This window comes from Manihot esculenta, chromosome 2, assembly GCF_001659605.2.
Source record: "Manihot esculenta cultivar AM560-2 chromosome 2, M.esculenta_v8, whole genome shotgun sequence".
Taxonomy (NCBI): domain Eukaryota; kingdom Viridiplantae; phylum Streptophyta; class Magnoliopsida; order Malpighiales; family Euphorbiaceae; genus Manihot; species Manihot esculenta.
The window spans coordinates 38,205,173-38,223,607 of NC_035162.2; positions in this window are offsets into that span (position 1 = coordinate 38,205,173).

Genomic DNA, 18,435 nt, shown 5'->3' on the forward strand with positions numbered 1-18,435 from the left:
TTATTCAAACATAAGAACACTTGGTGTAACAACTAAGAAATTGTATGATCTAGCAACATCTCATGCGTTTGAGTAGTTAGGATTTGATCTCTCTCTTTCTTCATACAGTTAACAATTGTTTGATGCCTAAGGCCCAAGGACATTCCTTGGCAATCTGTTAATTAGTAATTAATTAGAGGACGTTCCCTAATTGGTTTAATCATAAGGAGAGACATGGTAGTGAAAAGCGTTTTTCATCTCCATAACTAATCTATTGAATCAATCAAAAGAACATAAGTTTCAATGATCAATCCAAACAACTAAAATGGATCCAACTCTTCAACTAGACCTTTCTCATATTTGATTTACCTTTTATTTTATTATTCGCTTTCAGTAGTTTGCGAATCAAATCAATCTCAAACCCCCCATTTTACTTTTACTGCAATTTATTTTATTCTGCTTTCAGTTGCATGCTTTCAGTTTCTCATCCGATTAATTCTCTTGGTCTTGTTGAGAAAATAGATAAGTTTTCAATTCTATATGGATACGATCCTTTGCCACTATCTACAGTATTAATATTGTTGATAACTGAAAAGGTTATTTTTGACCGGTTTCGACAATCTCGAGTCAACTGCAGATCCTTTTAAATATTATTATCTTATAATAATAAATAATTAATATTAATAATAATAGCATCTTTATTATTATTAATTATACTAATGGGCTTTTAGTCCATTAATATGACATAGCACATCAATAACGTTCTTTTGTGTGTGACCCAATAGGCTCATATTAATTGGCAATAGGCCAATCCCACAAGGCCCATAAATCATAAACGGCCTCTAGCAAGACATTATGACTACCCAACTAATGTAAGGATCGATAGTCCGATAAAGCCTAATAAATATAACATGTATTAATCCCTTTGTCACACGATATCTAGTTTGAACATAAGTCATGGTAAATGTCAAACTTATAATGTTCAAACTTATGATTTCTCGATCTCTAAGTAGACTGATAAAATCAAATCATATTGATTACACTATCAATTCATTTGAGCACGGCCATACATTTCTCAGTCTCACTTATCGAGGGGCCCAAAAGATATCTCTCTCAAAGAGAGGGATAAATTCTATCTTGATTGTTCAATATCCTCTACATAATTTCTATCATGCTCAATCATAAACTTTATGATTGTCCGATTAAAGACAATGTTTGGTTATGTCAAAACATAATAGTGCTTATGTTGGAAACTATGACAATCTCAAGTAAAAGGATTAAGACATAACTACTTTGAAATTCACTTATGACAGTAACCCATGTAGTGATCTCAATGCGGGTCCATCCAATACTCTGTTCTTGATAGAGCATATTTTAGTCCATATTATCATGATCTTATTGATGTTAATTTGCACCTATTCTACCTAATTTTGTGGTTTTAATAATGTTTTACAGATATTAGGTGTAATGGAACAATCTGGAGAAAATGCTCTTAAAAATGCCAAAAGGTGCCAAAAACTCAACCACCTTCGGAAGCACTTTCGGAAGCCAAAACTCAACCACCTTCGGAAGCACCTTCGGAAGCACTTTCGGAAGCTGAAAGTCACCCACTTTCGGAAGCACTTTCGGAAGCCAAAAGTCCAGTCCAGAGGCGAAAGTCCAGCCTCCGAAACTCATCTTAAGCGGCCGAAAGTGCCCCCGAACAGTCTCCTCCTCATTCAAGAAGCCAAATCTTGAAGATCACATGTTTTTCACTTAGTGTCATGCACACTCAAAATTCAAATCAAGGCTCCACCTTCCTCTGTAGTGCATGAATAATGTGAAGAAGGCTTCTTGAACACACTTGGGCATCAATCAAAAGACCAAAAAGGGCTTGCAACTCCACACATACACATAGAAGACTCAAGGGCACTTTGGGCAATCTCTACAAAGATGCATGGACACCTAAGAAACCCTAGGCAGCCTCTCAACATCTATTTAAAGGCCTCAAAAAGACATGGACATTCAAGATTTCATACACCTCTCCTCCAAGGAATTGGCAAGGCTTCTCCAAGGGTTCTTTCCCTTAGTTCTTCATCTTCTTGCATTCTTCTCTTTTATTTTCTGTTTTGGTTCAGCCATGAGTGGCTGAAACCATTATTCTAGTTGAAGTTTGATTGAAACTAAGGTTGTTTAAAAGGTTGTGAGATCTGAACATAAAGTGTTTGATTTTGGTTTATTCAATATTCATGCAATTGTGCTTAATTCTAAGATTGCTTTGTTGTTTTGATCAAATTGGCCTCTTGATTCTTGATTGCAAAGTTAATTGATTGTTGGTTAGGATATTAGTTAGTCCGTAATTGCTGGAAATATTCTGTCCATAGAACACTTGGTGTAAAAACTATGGAATTGCATGATCTAGCAACATCTCATGCGTTTGAGTAGCTAGGGTTAGATCTCTCTCATTCTTTATGCAATTGACAATTGTTTTGATGCCTAAGGCCCAAGGACGTTCCTTGGCAATTTGTTAATTAGTAATTGATTAGAGGACGTTCCCTAATTAATTTAATCATAAGGAGAGACATGGTGGTGAGAAGCGTCTTCCATCCCCATAACTAATCTATTGAATCAATCAAGAAAACCTAAGTTTCAATGATCAACTCAAGCAACCAAAGTGGATCCATATCTTCAACTAGACTTTTCTCATATTGATTTCCTCTTTTATTTTGATTACTTGCTGTTTTAATTGCTTTCAATAATTGTTAGACAAATCAATCTCAAAACCCCCCTTTTTACTTTTATTGCACTTTACTTTCATTCAACTTTTGATTTACTTGCTTTCTCTTGTGTTTTCCATTAGTTCTCTTAGTCTTGATTGAGAAAAATAAATAGGTAATCAATTCTCTGTGGATTCGATCCTTCACCACTATCTGCAGTTGTAAATTGTTGATAACCAAGAAGGTTATTTTTGACCGGCTTCGACAACCGCACAGTCAAAAATTGGCGCCATTGCCGGGGAATTGATTTAACTTGTTTGTTTATTTTTTTCATGACCAGATCTGAACGCAGGGACACACTGCCCTTTGATCCAGAAATTGAACGCACCCTCAGAAGGCTAGGAAAGCAAGCCTCTGCGCCTGAAGAACATTCTGCCCAACCTTCGGCCGCCGAACCATCCCTACATTCGGCCGCCGAAAGTCCTTCACTCTAGCAACTGAATTTTGCACCAATGGCAGAACCTCAAGCACCAGCTGCTGCCCCCAATGGACTAGCTGTCCAGAATCAAATAGTTCAAGAAAATCCAGCAATAAGACCTCAAGTGCCAAGGGAAAGAACCATGAGAGAGTTAGCAACACCTATAGGTGATCAAGCACCTCTTTGCATCACCTATCCACCTCTTATAGTTCCCTTTGAACTCAAGACAGGTTTGATACATCTTCTCCCTAAATTTAGAGGTAGAGAGAATGAAAATCCACACAAGCACTTAAAAGAATTTAATATTGTTTGTTCATCCATGAGACCTCAAGGGATCTCTGAAGATCATGTTAAGTTGAGAGCTTTTCCCTTTTCATTAGATGACTATGCTAAGGATTGGTTATTTTATTTGCCACCTGGGTCTATAACTTCTTGGGATGATATGGTCCAAACCTTCTTGGACAAGTACTTCCCACCATCTAAATCAATTGGCATAATAAGAGAAATCACTAGCATAAGACAAAAACAAAATGAGGACTTATATGATTATTAGGAAAGGTTTGAAAGACTATGTATAGGTTGTCCACAACATGTTATGTCAGACAAATCTCTCATACAGTTCTTCTATGGAGGATTGATTCCATCAGAAAGGAAACTCATAAATGTAGCTTGTGGAGGATCCATCCTAGACAAGTCACCAAGGGAGATGAATGAGTTGATATCTACTCTTGCAGCCTCATCTAGGCAGTATGGAGAAGAGAGGCAACTACAAAGGGCCAATGAGGTAAGTTTTCCCACTATTTCTGAACTAACATCTGTTATGAAAAATATTGCCATAGAAGTAGTGCAACAGATTCAAGCACCCCAGCCTCCTAGGCCATGTGGGTTTTGCTCATATGTAGGACACCCAACTGATCAATGTCCTACCCTCCAAGAAGACAATCATCAAGTCAATGCCATTGGAGGGTACCATAACCAGCCTAGACATGATCCATATTCCAATACATACAATCAAAGTTGGAGAGACCACCCCAATTTTAGCTATGGAAAGGCCAACAATGATCAGAATTACCAAAATTACCAAAGAAATCAAGCCCAACCAGCACCTTCAAGCTCCAATCCGAGCCTTGAAAAGCTGATGGTGTAATACCCGGCTAGACTCCGGTATTGAAATTCCTACCGTCTGGTGGAATCTCGGATGTCGTAAACCTCTAGAAGGGTAAAATCATGTTTTTATAAAATGTTTTAATGTATCTTATGATTTTAAGCAAAAAGGAAATTGAGTTTTAAATGAAAAAGACCAAGGAGACATTTCCAGGTTCGGCCGCTGAACGTGGGATGGTTTAGGGGGACAAGTTAGGCTTCCGAAAGTTTCAAAGGTTCGGCCGCCGAACCTCATATTCGGCCGCCGAACTTGCATGAGTATTGGAGGCACTTTAGGCTGCCGAAAGGTGGTCTGCCAGCCCCTATATAAGAGCTCCATGGCCGAAACGGGCGAGTTTTCTCCCCATTTTTGGCCACAGTGAGTTCTTGCTCTCCCTTGGTTCATTTTAGATGTTTTTCCTTCGATCTTTCATGTTTTAACAAGCTTTATGTTGATTTGAAGATATTTGAATAAAAGAGCGAGTTTTGGAAGCTTGGAGACCAAAGAATTGAGATCTCTCCCATCTCCAAGTTGGATCGTCTCTCCTCTCGTTCTTCAAGAGGTAAGAGTAGATCCATGGTTCCTTTAATGTTTTAAGTAAGTTTTATGAAGTTTCTTGAGGTAGAAATGCATGTGTAGGTTTATGTGGAGTTTATGGGTTTACTGTGCGTTTATGGACAATGTATGTTGGATATGCATGTTTGATGTGTTGTAGTTGGGGTTTAGGATAGTTTGAAGCCCCTAGGAGCTTGTATGCTTGAGTTTGCATGTTGTAGAATAGGTAAATGCATGATGGAATGAGTTGGGAGGCGTTTATGCATGTTGAGCTGAGTTTCTGCCCTTTTGGGAAGAACTCAGGTTCGGCAGCCGAAGGCTCTTTCGGCCGCTGAACCTGCCTTTGGTAGCATGTATCGGCTACCAAACCCAGCCCCCGAAAGTGGACTTTCGGCTCTGGAAGGGAGTTTCGGCCGCTGAAGGTGCCGCCGAACATGCATGAGTTTCGTCTCTGGAGGGAACCTTCGGCCGCCGAAAGTGCCGCCGAAGGTGCATGACTTTCGGCTCTGTAGGGACTTTCGGCTGCCGAACCTGCCGCCGAAAGTGCCCTGTTCAGCCCTCCTTTGCATGATTTATGTGATTGTTTTAAGGTGTTTTAAGGGGTTTTTGGGGAGTATTTTAGAGTCATGTTTATGTATGTTAGGTCCCTCATTTGAGTCCACCTGTGTAGGTTCGGACCCGAGAAACCGAGGACCCCAGCAGTGAGTTCAGCTGCTTCTGAGTCTGTTAGAGCTTTAGCCAGAGGTGAGTGGAATATCTTATTTCGTTTCAAAGTAAATAAATAAATTCTGAGCATGATACATGCATCATGAATGCCATGAGATATACTAGGGTGCTTGCATTAGAATTCACGAATATGTTGCATTGCATAATATGTTGCTGATGTGGGTGAATGTTGGATGATCCTTTAGCCGCACTACGTTATGATATGATGTGATACGGTATGGAAGACTAGTGAGGCCCATTCTATGCCCCTGGCACTATGTAAGAGAAAGACCAGTGATGCCCATTCTACGCCCCTGGCATATTGGAATGTTATGTTATGAATGTAATGTAAGAGAAAGACCAGTGAGGCCCAGTCTACGCCCCTGGCACTATTGGAATGAGTAGTGGGCTATTGGTGACAAGTTCATCCTTGATGTGAATTGTTTGTGATATGTTGCATTTCATGAAAGCATGAAATTAAATTGAATGTTTAATTATTCTGCTCACTGGGCTTTATAGCTCACCCCTCTCCCTTAACCCCCAGGTTTGCAGGTACAGGGTAGACCAGGAGGTCAGCAGGAGTAGAGTCATGTGTTATGTAATAGCTAGATGTGGACATGGATATGATGTAATGTAAAAGTATGATGTAGAAATGTTATGTAATGATGCTTATGAAAGTTTAGAGTTGTGCTTGACCATAGTATTATGTTAATCCCTTTCTAGTACATGATCTTAATGTTTATTGATGATTATTGTAAACCAAACTTAATTTATGTTATGTCACCCCATTGGAGCATTGATGAGGACTCCAAGTTGGGGTTAATGTTTATGTTTATGAATAGTTCATGCACAGGTTGAGTTTGGTGATTGAATAAAAAGAAAAGTTCAAAATTTTTATGTATATTGTTGATCATGTATGGGATGAAACAGGTTCACAGGATGAATGTTTGGCTTGCTACGGGTTCCGGCGGCCTTAAGCCGATCTGGATCCTAGCGCCGGTAGCGGTCCGATTTTCGGGTCGCTACAGATGGAGACACTGATAAGCACCATGCAAGGTGTGCGACAAGACCTAGGACAAATGGCCACCTCTATAAGCCAACTGCAAACCCAAGATAAACTCCCTTCTCAAACTGAAACTAAACCTAGACAGAATGTCAGTGCCATCACTTTGAGAAGTGGAAAAGAACTTCAAGACTCAAGATATGAGGAAGAAAAGCAAGTTGCACCAAAGCCTGCACCATCTGAGACACCCTCTGCGCAAGAACCAAGGCAACCTGAAGCCCCTCCATCACCATCTGCACCACCTCCTGCGCACAAGACTGAACAAAAGGTGAGCTTTCACATTCCACCCCCTTTTCCAAAAAGATTTGAAATAACACAAAAAGAAAAAGAGGAAAAGGAGATCCTTGAGACTTTCAGGAAAGTGGAAATCAACATACCTCTGCTAGATGCTGTTAAGCAGATTCCCAGGTACGCAAAATTTCTGAAAGAACTGTGTACCAATAGAAGAAAGCTTGCTGAGAGAGAGAAAGTAAGTGTAGGTGAAGTAGTTACTGCTGTTATTAAGAGAGAGCTCCCTACTAAATGCAAAGATAAAGGCATGTTTGCAATTTCTTGTAAAATAGGGAATGTTGGGATTAAGAAAGCTATGTGTGATCTTGGTGCATCCATAAATATTATGCCTCTTTTCATTTATAATTCTTTGAATGCATGTGCACTGAAAGACACAAGAGTAGTGATTCAACTAGCTGATAGATCTGTGGTATACCCATAGGTGTTCTAGAAGATGTGTTAGTCCAAGTAGATGAACTTGTCTTTCCTGCTGATTTTTATGTAATTGATACTAAGGAAGATAGTTGCAATACTAGTTCTGACATTCTTCTTGGGCGTCCTTTCTTGAGTACTGCTAGAACTAAAATCGATGTGCATGATGGTACTCTTACCATGGAATTTGAAGGGAAAGTCATTAAGTACAATGTCTATGATGCCATGAAGTACCCACATGATATGTCCCCAGTTGATGGTCTTCATATTATTGATTGTTTGAGCCAAGAAGTATTTAATGAGAATCAAGATTGTGTATTGAATGATGATCTTTGCAGGATTGAAACCCATAAACTCAAAGAGACTGTCTGCAGCATTCAGCAATTAGAGGTAACGCAGACAGAAGACATTCGGCCGCCAAACACAGCCCACCTTCGGCCGTCGAACCCCACTGCTCTTCAGTCACCAGATTCTGTTGCACCACTTTTGCAACACATTGCACAGAAGGAAGACGTCCTTCGGCCTCCGAACATCTCTCGGCCGCCGAACCCAACCGACTTTCAGAAGCTGAAACCATCGCCACAGTTCACTCCGCAAACTGAAGACCTTCGGCCGCCGAACTCAGACACTTTTCGGCTACCGAACCTCTCACAGCAGTCTCCATCACAAGCAAGCTCCTCAAATCCATCTTTACAATAACCTTCTGATCTAAAGCCTCTCCCAGACCATCTGAAATACATGTACTTGGGAGCTGACAAGACACTACCAGTGATAGTGTCCAATGAATTGAGCCAACAAGAAGAAGCAAGCCTCTTAAAGGTACTACAGAAACACAAAGAAGCCATAGGATGGACCATTGATGACATCAAAGGTATCTCTCCCTCCACCTGCATGCATAGAATTCACATGGAGGATGAATGCAAGCCAGTCAGAGATGCTCAAAGAAGACTGAATCCACCTATGATGGAGGTAGTGAAAAAAGAGATAGTCAAACTCCTTGATGCAGGCATCATATACCCAATCTCCGATAGCAAATGGGTGAGCCCTGTACATGTAGTTCCAAAGAAAACTGGAATTACCATTGTTCCAAATGCTGAAGGAGAACTTGTTCCCACAAGAGTTCAGAATGGATGGAGAGTATGCATGGACTACAGAAAGCTAAATTCTGCAACAAGGAAAGACCACTTCCCACTTCCATTCATTGATCAGATGCTCGAAAGGCTTGCAGGTAAGTCTCATTATTGTTGTCTTGATGGTTATTCAGGTTTTTATCAAATTCCAGTTGCCCCAGAAGACCAAGAAAAAACCACTTTCACTTGTCCTTTTGGCACTTTTGCCTTTAGAAGAATGCCATTTGGACTATGCAATGCACCTGCCACCTTTCAGCTATGCATGATGAGCATATTCTCTGACTATGTGGGTAAGACCATTGAAGTATTCATGGATGACTTCACAGTACATGGTAACTCCTTTTATGAATGCCTTGCTAACTTGGAAAAGATCTTACAAAGATGCATTGAATCTAACCTTGTGCTCAATTATAAAAAATGTCATTTTATGGTTAATCAAGGTATGGTCTTAGGTCATGTTGTTTAAGCAAAGGGCATTGAAGTGGACAAAGCTAAGGTGGATACCATAAAAAATCTGCCTTATCCCACAAATGTTAGAGACATTCGGTCATTCCTTGGCCATGCAGGGTTCTATAGAAGATTCATCAAAGATTTCTCTAAAATTACATTGCCATTATGCAGATTGGTCCAACAGGATGTAACATTTGATTTTGATGCAGATTGCAAAAAGGCATTTGATTTGATTAAAGAATTGCTTGTGACTGCCCCAATTATTCAAGGACCTGACTAGAACTTACCATTTGAAATCATGTTTGATGCAAGCAATTATGCAATAGGAGCAGTCTTGGGGCAATGTGTGGGAAACTCACCCCATGTCATTCACTATGCCTCTCGCACACTAGATGCTACACAAAGCAACTACACAACAACTGAAAAAGAACTCTTGGCAGTTGTATTTGCTTTGGAAAAGTTCAGACCATATCTATTGGGAACCAAAGTCATTGTCTACTCTGACCATGCAGCCTTGCGATATTTGATCAAGAAAAAAGAAGCAAAACCAAGGCTCATTAGGTGGATCCTATTTCTGCAAGAATTTGATCTAGAAATAAGAGACAAGAAGGGCAAAGAGAATCTTGTGGCAGACCACCTCAGTCGACTTCCCTCCAGCTCCACACCATGCCCAGTCAAAGAAGAGTTCCCAGACGAACACCTGTTTGTCACTAACTCTGCCTAAGTGATCAGGCCATGCACACCACACCCCAGGGGAGTATTCAGATTCCTTTGCTCTCTTCTTTTCTTTTACATTGAGAACAATGCATGATTTAAGTGTGGGGGTGCATATCTCTCTCCCTCTTCTTCTCCCCTTCTCTCCCTCTTCTTCCTTTCTCTTCTGCGATTTTACATGCTTTCAGATTGCAAAATTTTTTCTTTTTTCTCCTTTCAGTCTTACATTTCTTTCAGTTAATTAGCCACAGTTGAATTTTAATTTATTTATGCTTTCAATAAAACACACACAACCACAACCCCCTTTTTCTTTTTGTTTTGCTCTACTCAAACTGATGAACTATGTTGGATGAGTTTTCTTTCCATGACCCCATTGATGTGATAGCTCTTTAAACTTATGTTAAATCAATTGTAGTGAGTTATATTCATGGTTGAGAATTGCCTTTTGAATTGAATTCTTGAGTTTGCTATAGTGAAAAATATATTGATGACCCTCAATTGATGAGAATAAATTGAAAATTGTGTGAATGAACTTAATGTGACTTGATTTAGCAATTGGTATTGATTTGCCCAAATCATTGAGAGAAAAAAAATTCAACAAAGGCAAAGACCTAAAAAGCACAAAATCAAAAACTGTTCCAATGGTCAAAAGACTAAGAACAAAGCTAGTAGCCACTTGGAAAGGTGACCAACTGAGTAACTGGGGGTGGGTATCACAAATATGTACCTTCACGTCAAAAGGTTGGTGACTTTTTCAAGGAAAATCTAAGTGCAAAAGCCTGAATAAAGTACTTCAAGGTAAGGGCAAGTCACTCTGAAAGCTAGAAAAGGTCTTAACAAACATGTGCATGTATGGTCTCTCTTGAGGAAAACAAATCCTAGCCATAGTAAGCAAAGGGAAACAAGGAAAGAAGGTGAGTAATCCTCATGCATATATTCTTCACTGCAATGCTTCAACATAGGGGTTTAGAGTAAGAGCTTAAGTGGAAATAAGGATCTAGAGCAAAGAAAGCTTATTTGACTATGTTTATTTGCTTGAGGACAAGCAAAAGGTTAAGTGTGGGGGTATTTGATAGAGCATATTTTAGTCCATATTATCATGATCTTATTGATGTTTATTTGCACCTATTCTACCTAATTTTGTGGTTTTAATCATGTTTTATAGATATTAGGTGTAAAGGAACAATCTGGAGAAAATGCTCTTAAAAATGCCAAAAAGTGCCAAAAACTCAACCACCTTTGGAAGCACCTTCGGAAGCACTTTCGGAAGCGAAACTCAACCACCTTCGGAAGCACTTTCGGAAGCCGAAAGTCACCCACTGTAACGACCCGAAAATCGGACCGCTACCGGCGCTAGGATCCTGATCGGCTTAAGGCCGCCGGGACCCGTAGCAAGCCTGACATGTAACCTGTAAACCTGTTTAATCCCATACATGATCAACAATCATACATAAAAATTTAAAACTTTTCTTTCATACATTCTATCATACACCAAACTCAACCTGTGCATGCACTGAACATAGCCATAATCATAAACTTGACCCCTCTATGGGATCTCATCAATGCCCCCAATGGATGGCATAACAAGTGTTGAGTTGGCTAAACATAGTCACCAATAAACATTAAGATCATGTATCAAAAAGGGATTACAATACACTATGGTCAAGCACACTTCTAACCTTAATATCGTTACATTACATATCTATACATCATTATACAATCTGTCATGTCCACATTCTAACTATTACATACATAAGACTTCATTACTCTTCTAGAGGTCTCTGACATCCGAGATTCCACCGGACGGTAGGAATTCCGATACCGGAGTCTAGCCGGGTATTACATTCTCCCCCCCTTAAGAACATTCGTCCCCGAATGTTCCTCAACTAACACATAGCATGGCATACACATATCCAACATGCAAAGCACATAAAACTCACAGGGAACTAACCTCAGAAAAGATAAGGGTATTGCTGGAGCATGGACTCCCGTGTCTCCCAGGTGCACTCTTCCATATTGTGGTGGTTCCATAGGACTTTCACCATCGGGATTTCCTTGTTTCTCAGCTTTCTGATCTGGGTGTCTATGATCCGCACTGGCTGCTCAACATAGGTGAGATCCTCTTGGATCTCCACATCAGGTTCGCTAAGAACCTTGCCCGGATCTGACACAAATTTCCTCAACATTGAAACATGGAAAACCGGATGGATTCTTGCCATTGAAGCAGGCAAATCTAGCTTGTACGACACATTCCCAATCTTCTGCAAGATTTCAAAGGGTCCGATGTATCGTGGGGCTAATTTACCTTTCTTCCCAAAGCGAACCACTCCTTTCATTAGAGACACCTTGAGCAATACCAGATCCCCCTCTTGAAACTCTACCTGTCTTCTGCGGATGTCTGCATAACTCTTCTGTCTGCTTGCAGCAGTCTTGATTCTCTCTTTGATTATGGGTACCACCCTGCTGGTGATCTCTACTAGCTCAGGCCCTGCCAAGGCCTTTTCTCCAACTTCCTCCCAGCAAACAGGTGACCTGCACTTCCTCCCATATAAAGCTTCATATGGAGCCATCCCGATGCTAGCATGATGGCTGTTATTGTAGGCAAACTCCACCAAAGGTAGATGCTGCCTCCATGAACTACCAAAGTCCAGCACACACATTCTAAGCATATCCTCGATAGTCTGGATGGTCCTTTCGGACTGTCCGTCCGTCTGGGGGTGGAAGGCAGTACTGAAATCCAATCTAGTACTCATGGCATTCTGCAGACTCCGCCAAAACCTAGAGGTGAACTGGGGTCCTCTATCCGACACTATCGAAACAGGAACCCCATGCAGCCTGTCGATCTCATCCACATATACCTGTGCCAACTTGTCCACAGAGTAGCCACTCCTGACAGGGATGAAGTGAGCAGATTTGGTGAGTCTGTCCACAATCACCCATATGGAGTCCAATCTATTGGACGCCGCCGGTAACCCCACTATGAAGTCCATAGCTATATTCTCCCATTTCCACTCTGAAATAGGTAGCGGGTTAAGCATTCCAGCCGGCTTCTGATGTTCCAGCTTCACCCTCTGACACACTTCGTAGGCTGACACAAACTGTGCCACTTCTTTCTTCATCGCTGGCCACCAATAAACTTTCTTCAAATCTTGATACATCTTGGTGGCTCCAGGGTGAACGCTGTATCTTGCATTATGAGCCTCCCTCATAATGTCTCCTTTTAGCCCTATGTCATCTAGTACACACAATCGACTCCCGTAGCGGAGGATCCCCTTACTGTCAAATCTGAACTCACTGTCCTTGCCCGACTGAACAGTCCTAGCAATCTTCACTAACTCTGGGTCCTCATGCTGTTTCTGAGCCACTTGCTCCAGAAACACAGGTGTCACTCTCATCTGGGCCACTAAAGCACCGGTACCAGACAACTCCAACTGAAGACCTTCATCAATGAGCTTGTAAAACTCCTACACCATTGGTCTCCTCTCTGCCGTGATGTGGGATAGACTGCCTAGTGACTTCCGGCTTAGGGCGTTTGCCACGACATTCGCCTTACCCGGATGATATTGAATCTTGCAATCATAGTCACTCAGCAGCTCCACCCATCTCCTCTGTCTCAAGTTCAAATCTCTTTGACTCAGGATGTACTGCAGGCTTTTATGATCTGTGAAAATCTCACATTTTACCCCATAGAGGTAGTGCCTCCACATCTTGAGTGCAAAGATTACTGCTGCCATCTCAAGGTCATGTGTGGGGTAATTCAACTCATGCTTCTTTAGCTGCCTAGAAGCATAAGCAATCACCCTCTCATTCTGCATCAGTACACAACCCAGTCCCACACGGGATGCATCACAAAAGACTGTAAAGTCCTCATCACTAGATGGCAGAGCTAAAACTGGTGCTGAAGTCAACCTCTTCTTAAACTCTTCAAAACTCTCTTCGCACTGGTCGGTCCACAAAAACTTATGATTCTTCCTGGTTAGTCTGGTCAGAGGAGCTGCTATTTTCGAGAAGTCCTGAACAAACCTCCTACAGTAACCTGCCAAACCCAAGAAACTCCTGATCTCCGTCACTGAAGTGGGTCTAGGCCAGTTAGCCACAGTTTCTGTCTTCTTGGGGTCCACCTCTATCCCATTCTCTGACACTACATGCCCCAAGAACGAAATGCTCCTCAGCCAGAACTCGCACTTAGAGAACTTGGCATACAAGCCATGTTCCCTCAAGGTCTGCAAAACCAACCGCAGATGATGGGCATGCTCCTCTGCATTCCTAGAATACACCAAGATATCATCTATAAAGACAATAACAAAGTGATCCAGGTACTGGCTAAACACTCTGTTCATGAGGTCCATGAATGCTGCAGGGGCGTTAGTTAACCCGAACGGCATTACAAGGAACTCAAAATGCCCATATCTGGTCTTGAAAGCCGTCTTTGGCACATCCTCATCTCTGATCCTCAGCTGATGGTACCCAGATCTCAGATCTATTTTGGAGAAACAACCCGCTCCTGCTAGCTGGTCGAATAGATCGTCGATCCTTGGCAAAGGGTACTTGTTCTTGGTAGTGACTTTGTTCAACTGTCTGTAGTCAATACAAAGTCTAAGGGATCCATCCTTCTTTCTGACAAACAAGACTGGAGCACCCCAGGGTGAGGTACTCGGTCGGATGAAGCCCTTGTCTACCAGCTCTTGCAACTGTTCTTTCAATTCCTTCAACTCCGCTGGAGCCATCCTGTAGGGAGGGATAGAGATCGGTCGGGTTCCAGGCATCAATTCTATCTCGAACTCTATCTCCCTAGCAGGTGGTAAACCTGGCAACTCGTCTGGGAAGACGTCTAGAAACTCTCTAACCACTGGCATCGAGGCGGGCTCTCTAACCTGACTGCTAAGCTCTCTCACATGAGCCAAATACCCCTGACATCCCCTCTTAAGCAACCTACGAGCCTGAAGAGCTGATATCAGACCTCTAGGTGTACCCCTCCTGTCTCCTCTGAAGACTACCTCTGACCCATCCTGACCTCTGAACCTGACTACCTTGTCCCTGCAGTCCAAGGTAGCACCATGGGTAGATAACCAGTCCATCCCTAGAATGACGTCAAAATCTATCAAGTCTAGAACCACAAGGTCGGCGGACAAGCATCTTCCCTCAACAAACACAGGACTACACTGGCAGACTGACTCTGCCACTGATGGATCACACTTGGGTCTACTGACCCAGAGAGGACACTCTAACTCAGAGATCATCAACCCTAACCTCTGGACGGCTCTCAGTGCAATAAAAGAATGAGATGCGCCCGGGTCCATCAAGGCATACACATTTGAACAACCAATGACTAAGTTACCTGCCACCACGGTGTTAGATGCATCTGCCTCCTGCTGTGTCATTGTGAAGATCCGTGCTGGAGCTGATGGACCTTCACCTCTGAAACCCGCTGAAGAAGAGGCTGCCCCTCTCCCTCTGCCTTTGCCACTGGCCTGAGTCGTTGCTGGAGCTGCTGGCTGCGCTACACTACCTGAAGCTGTCTGCTGGGACTGTGCCATCGGGGCTGCTCTTGGACATTCTCGAGACATATGCCCCTCCTGACCACATCTGTAACAAGCTGTCGTCCCAAACCGACATACTCCTCTGTGTGGCTTACCACACCTTGCACAAACTGCATTATCCGCACCAGAGCTTGAGCCACTCCCTAGTCCCAGACTGGACTTAACCTTGTTCCAGAACTTGTTCTTCTTAGACTTCCTGGGACCTCTGTCCCACTTCTTGCTACCTGAAGCTGCTGCATTCATTGAAGAAGAGCCTGGGGTCTTAGAACCAGAAGGCTGTGCCACTGACTGTTTAACTGTCCCCTGAACGATGGCACTGGCCTCCATTTTCCGGGCCATATCCACTATGGCATGGAAGCTCTCCCTATCTGCTGACTGGATCAAGGAGGAATATTTGGAGTGGAGTTTCATGATATACCTCCTTGACCTTTTCTAGTCTGAGTCAAGGTTTTGCCCTGCAAATGGCAACAACTCCAAAAATCTGTCTGTGAAATCTTCTAAACCCATCTCATCAGTCTGCCTCAACTGCTCAAACTCTATCAACTTCAGCTCCCTTGAACTATCTGGGAAAGCCCATCCTGCAAACTCGTTTGCAAACTCCTCCCAAGACATGCTATCCACTTTTGGGTTCACATAATTCTTGAACCACTCTCGTGCCTTCTTGCACTTAAGTGTGAACCCAGCCATCTGAATGGCTCTACTATCATCAGCCCCAATCTCATCTGTGATCACCTTGACCCTCTCAAGATACACAAACGGGTCATCCCCTTTTTCATACTGGGGAGCACCCAACTTCATGTAGTCGGTCATCTTGACCTTGCTCCCACTGGCTGAGCTAGGTCTAGAAGGTTGAGCAACTGGGGCTGCTGGCTCTGCTGGAGGAGGAGGAGGTGCAGCATCCCCTGGGGTAGGGTTTGCTGGATTTGGATAGTAAGGTGGGGGTGGATACATTGGGTATTGTGAATATGGTGGATAATAAGGTGGGTATGGCATTTGTGTGGGATAAGGGCTAAAGCTGTGGTAGTCCGATGTGCCTCCCATCGAATACCCAGGGTTTTGTGAGAAGGGTGGGTAGTAAGGTGGCTTAACAAATCCCGAGGCCTGAGTACCTCCTTGGGATTCTCCCATTCCCTCTTCTGACCTGCTAACTCCCAAACTGCCATCCTTCCTCTGCTCTACATCCATATCATCCCCCATGTCCTCTGACGCTCCTCCCTGAACTGTTCCTCTGACTGATCTGCTTCTACCCAGATCCAAAGACCTTCTAGGGTCTCTTACTGCTCTTTCTCTGCTAGATCTACTAGACATTGCCCTAGGCAATGCTGGAGGACGGGCGCTCGTGCCCTCATCCTCAGGTGGTACTCCAGTCAATCTTGCTGATCGACGAGTTCCTCTCATCCTATTTTCTGAAAAACAGTACACATCACATAAACATTAGCATCATATGGTTCATGTGGGCACACATGAACCCGCATCATACATCATAGCATATCATTAATGCACATGCATATAATCATGGCATTTCACATCATCATGTAAGACAGGACTCCACATCCTATCCTAGTGGACATGATCTTCCTATTGTGCTTGACCTTCTATAACATCTATGAGCCCGACACTCTAGGTCCGACCATATGAACCTAGGGCTCTGATACCATTCTGTAACGACCCGAAAATCGGACCGCTACCGGCGCTAGGATCCAGATCGGCTTAAGGCCACCGGGACCCGTAGCAAGCTTGACATGTAACCTGTAAACCTGTTTAATCCCATACATGATCAACAATCATACATAAAAATTTAAAACTTTTATTTCATACATTCTATCATACACCAAACTCAACCTGTGCATGCACTGAACATAGCCATAATCATAAACTTGACCCCTCTGTGGGATCTCATCAATGCCCCCAATGGGTGGCATAACAAGTGTTGAGTTGGCTAAACATAGTCACCAATAAACATTAAGATCATGTATCAAAAAGGGATTACAATACACTATGGTCAAGCACACTTCTAACCTTAATATCGTTACATTACATATCTATACATCATTATACAATCTGTCATGTCCACATTCTAACTATTACATACATAAGACTTCATTACTCTTCTAGAGGTCTCCGACATCCGAGATTCCACCGGATGGTAGGAATTCCGATACCGAAGTCTAGTCGGGTATTACACCCACTTTCGGAAGCCGAAAGTCACCCACTTTCGGAAGCACTTTTGGAAGCCGAAAGTCCAGTCCAGAGGCGAAAGTCATCCACCTTCGGCGGCACCTTTGGCCGCCGAACCTTGCGTCCAAAGCCGAAAGTCCAGCCTCCGAAACTCATCTTAGGCGGCCGAAAGTGCCCCCGAACAGTCTCCTCCTTATTCAAGAAGTCAAATCTTGAAGATCACATGTTTCCCACTTAGTGTCATGCACATTCAAAATTCAAATCAAGGCTCCACCTTCCTCTTCAATGCATGAATAATGTGAAGAAGGCTTCTTGAACACACTTCGGCATCAATCAAAAGACCAAAAAGGGCTTGCAACTCCACACATACACATAGAAGACTCAAGGGCACTTTGGGCAATCTCTACAAAGATGCATGGACACCCAAGAAATCCTAGACAGCCTCTCAACATCTATTTAAAGGCCTCAAAAAGACATGGACATTCAAGATTTCATACACCTCTCCTCCAAGGAATTGGCAAGGCTTCTCCAAGGGTTCTTTCCCTTAGTTCTTCATCTTCTTGCATTCTTCTCTTTTATTTTCTGTTTTGGTTCAGCCATGAGTGGTTGAAACCCTTATTCTAGTTGAAGTTTGGTTGAAACTAAGGTTGTTTAAAAGGTTGTGAGATCTGAACATAAAGTGTTTGATTTTGGTTTATTCAATATTCATGCAATTGTGCTTAATTCTAAGATTGCTTTGTTGTTTTGATCAAATTGGCCACTTGATTCTTGATTGCAAAGTTAATTGATTGTTGGTTAGGATATTTGTTAGTCTGTAATTGCTGGAAATATTCTGTCCATAGAACACTTGGTGTAAAAACTAAGGAATTGCATGATCTAGCAACATCTCATGCGTTTGAGTAGCTAGGGTTAGATCTCTCTCATTCTTTATGCAATTGACAATTGTTTTGATGCCTAAGGCCCAAGGACGTTCCTTGGTAATTTGTTAATTAGTAATTGATTAGAGGACGTTCCCTAATTAATTTAATCATAAGGAGAGACATGGTGGTGAGAAGCGTCTTCCATCCCCATAACTAATCTATTGAATCAATCAAGAAAGCC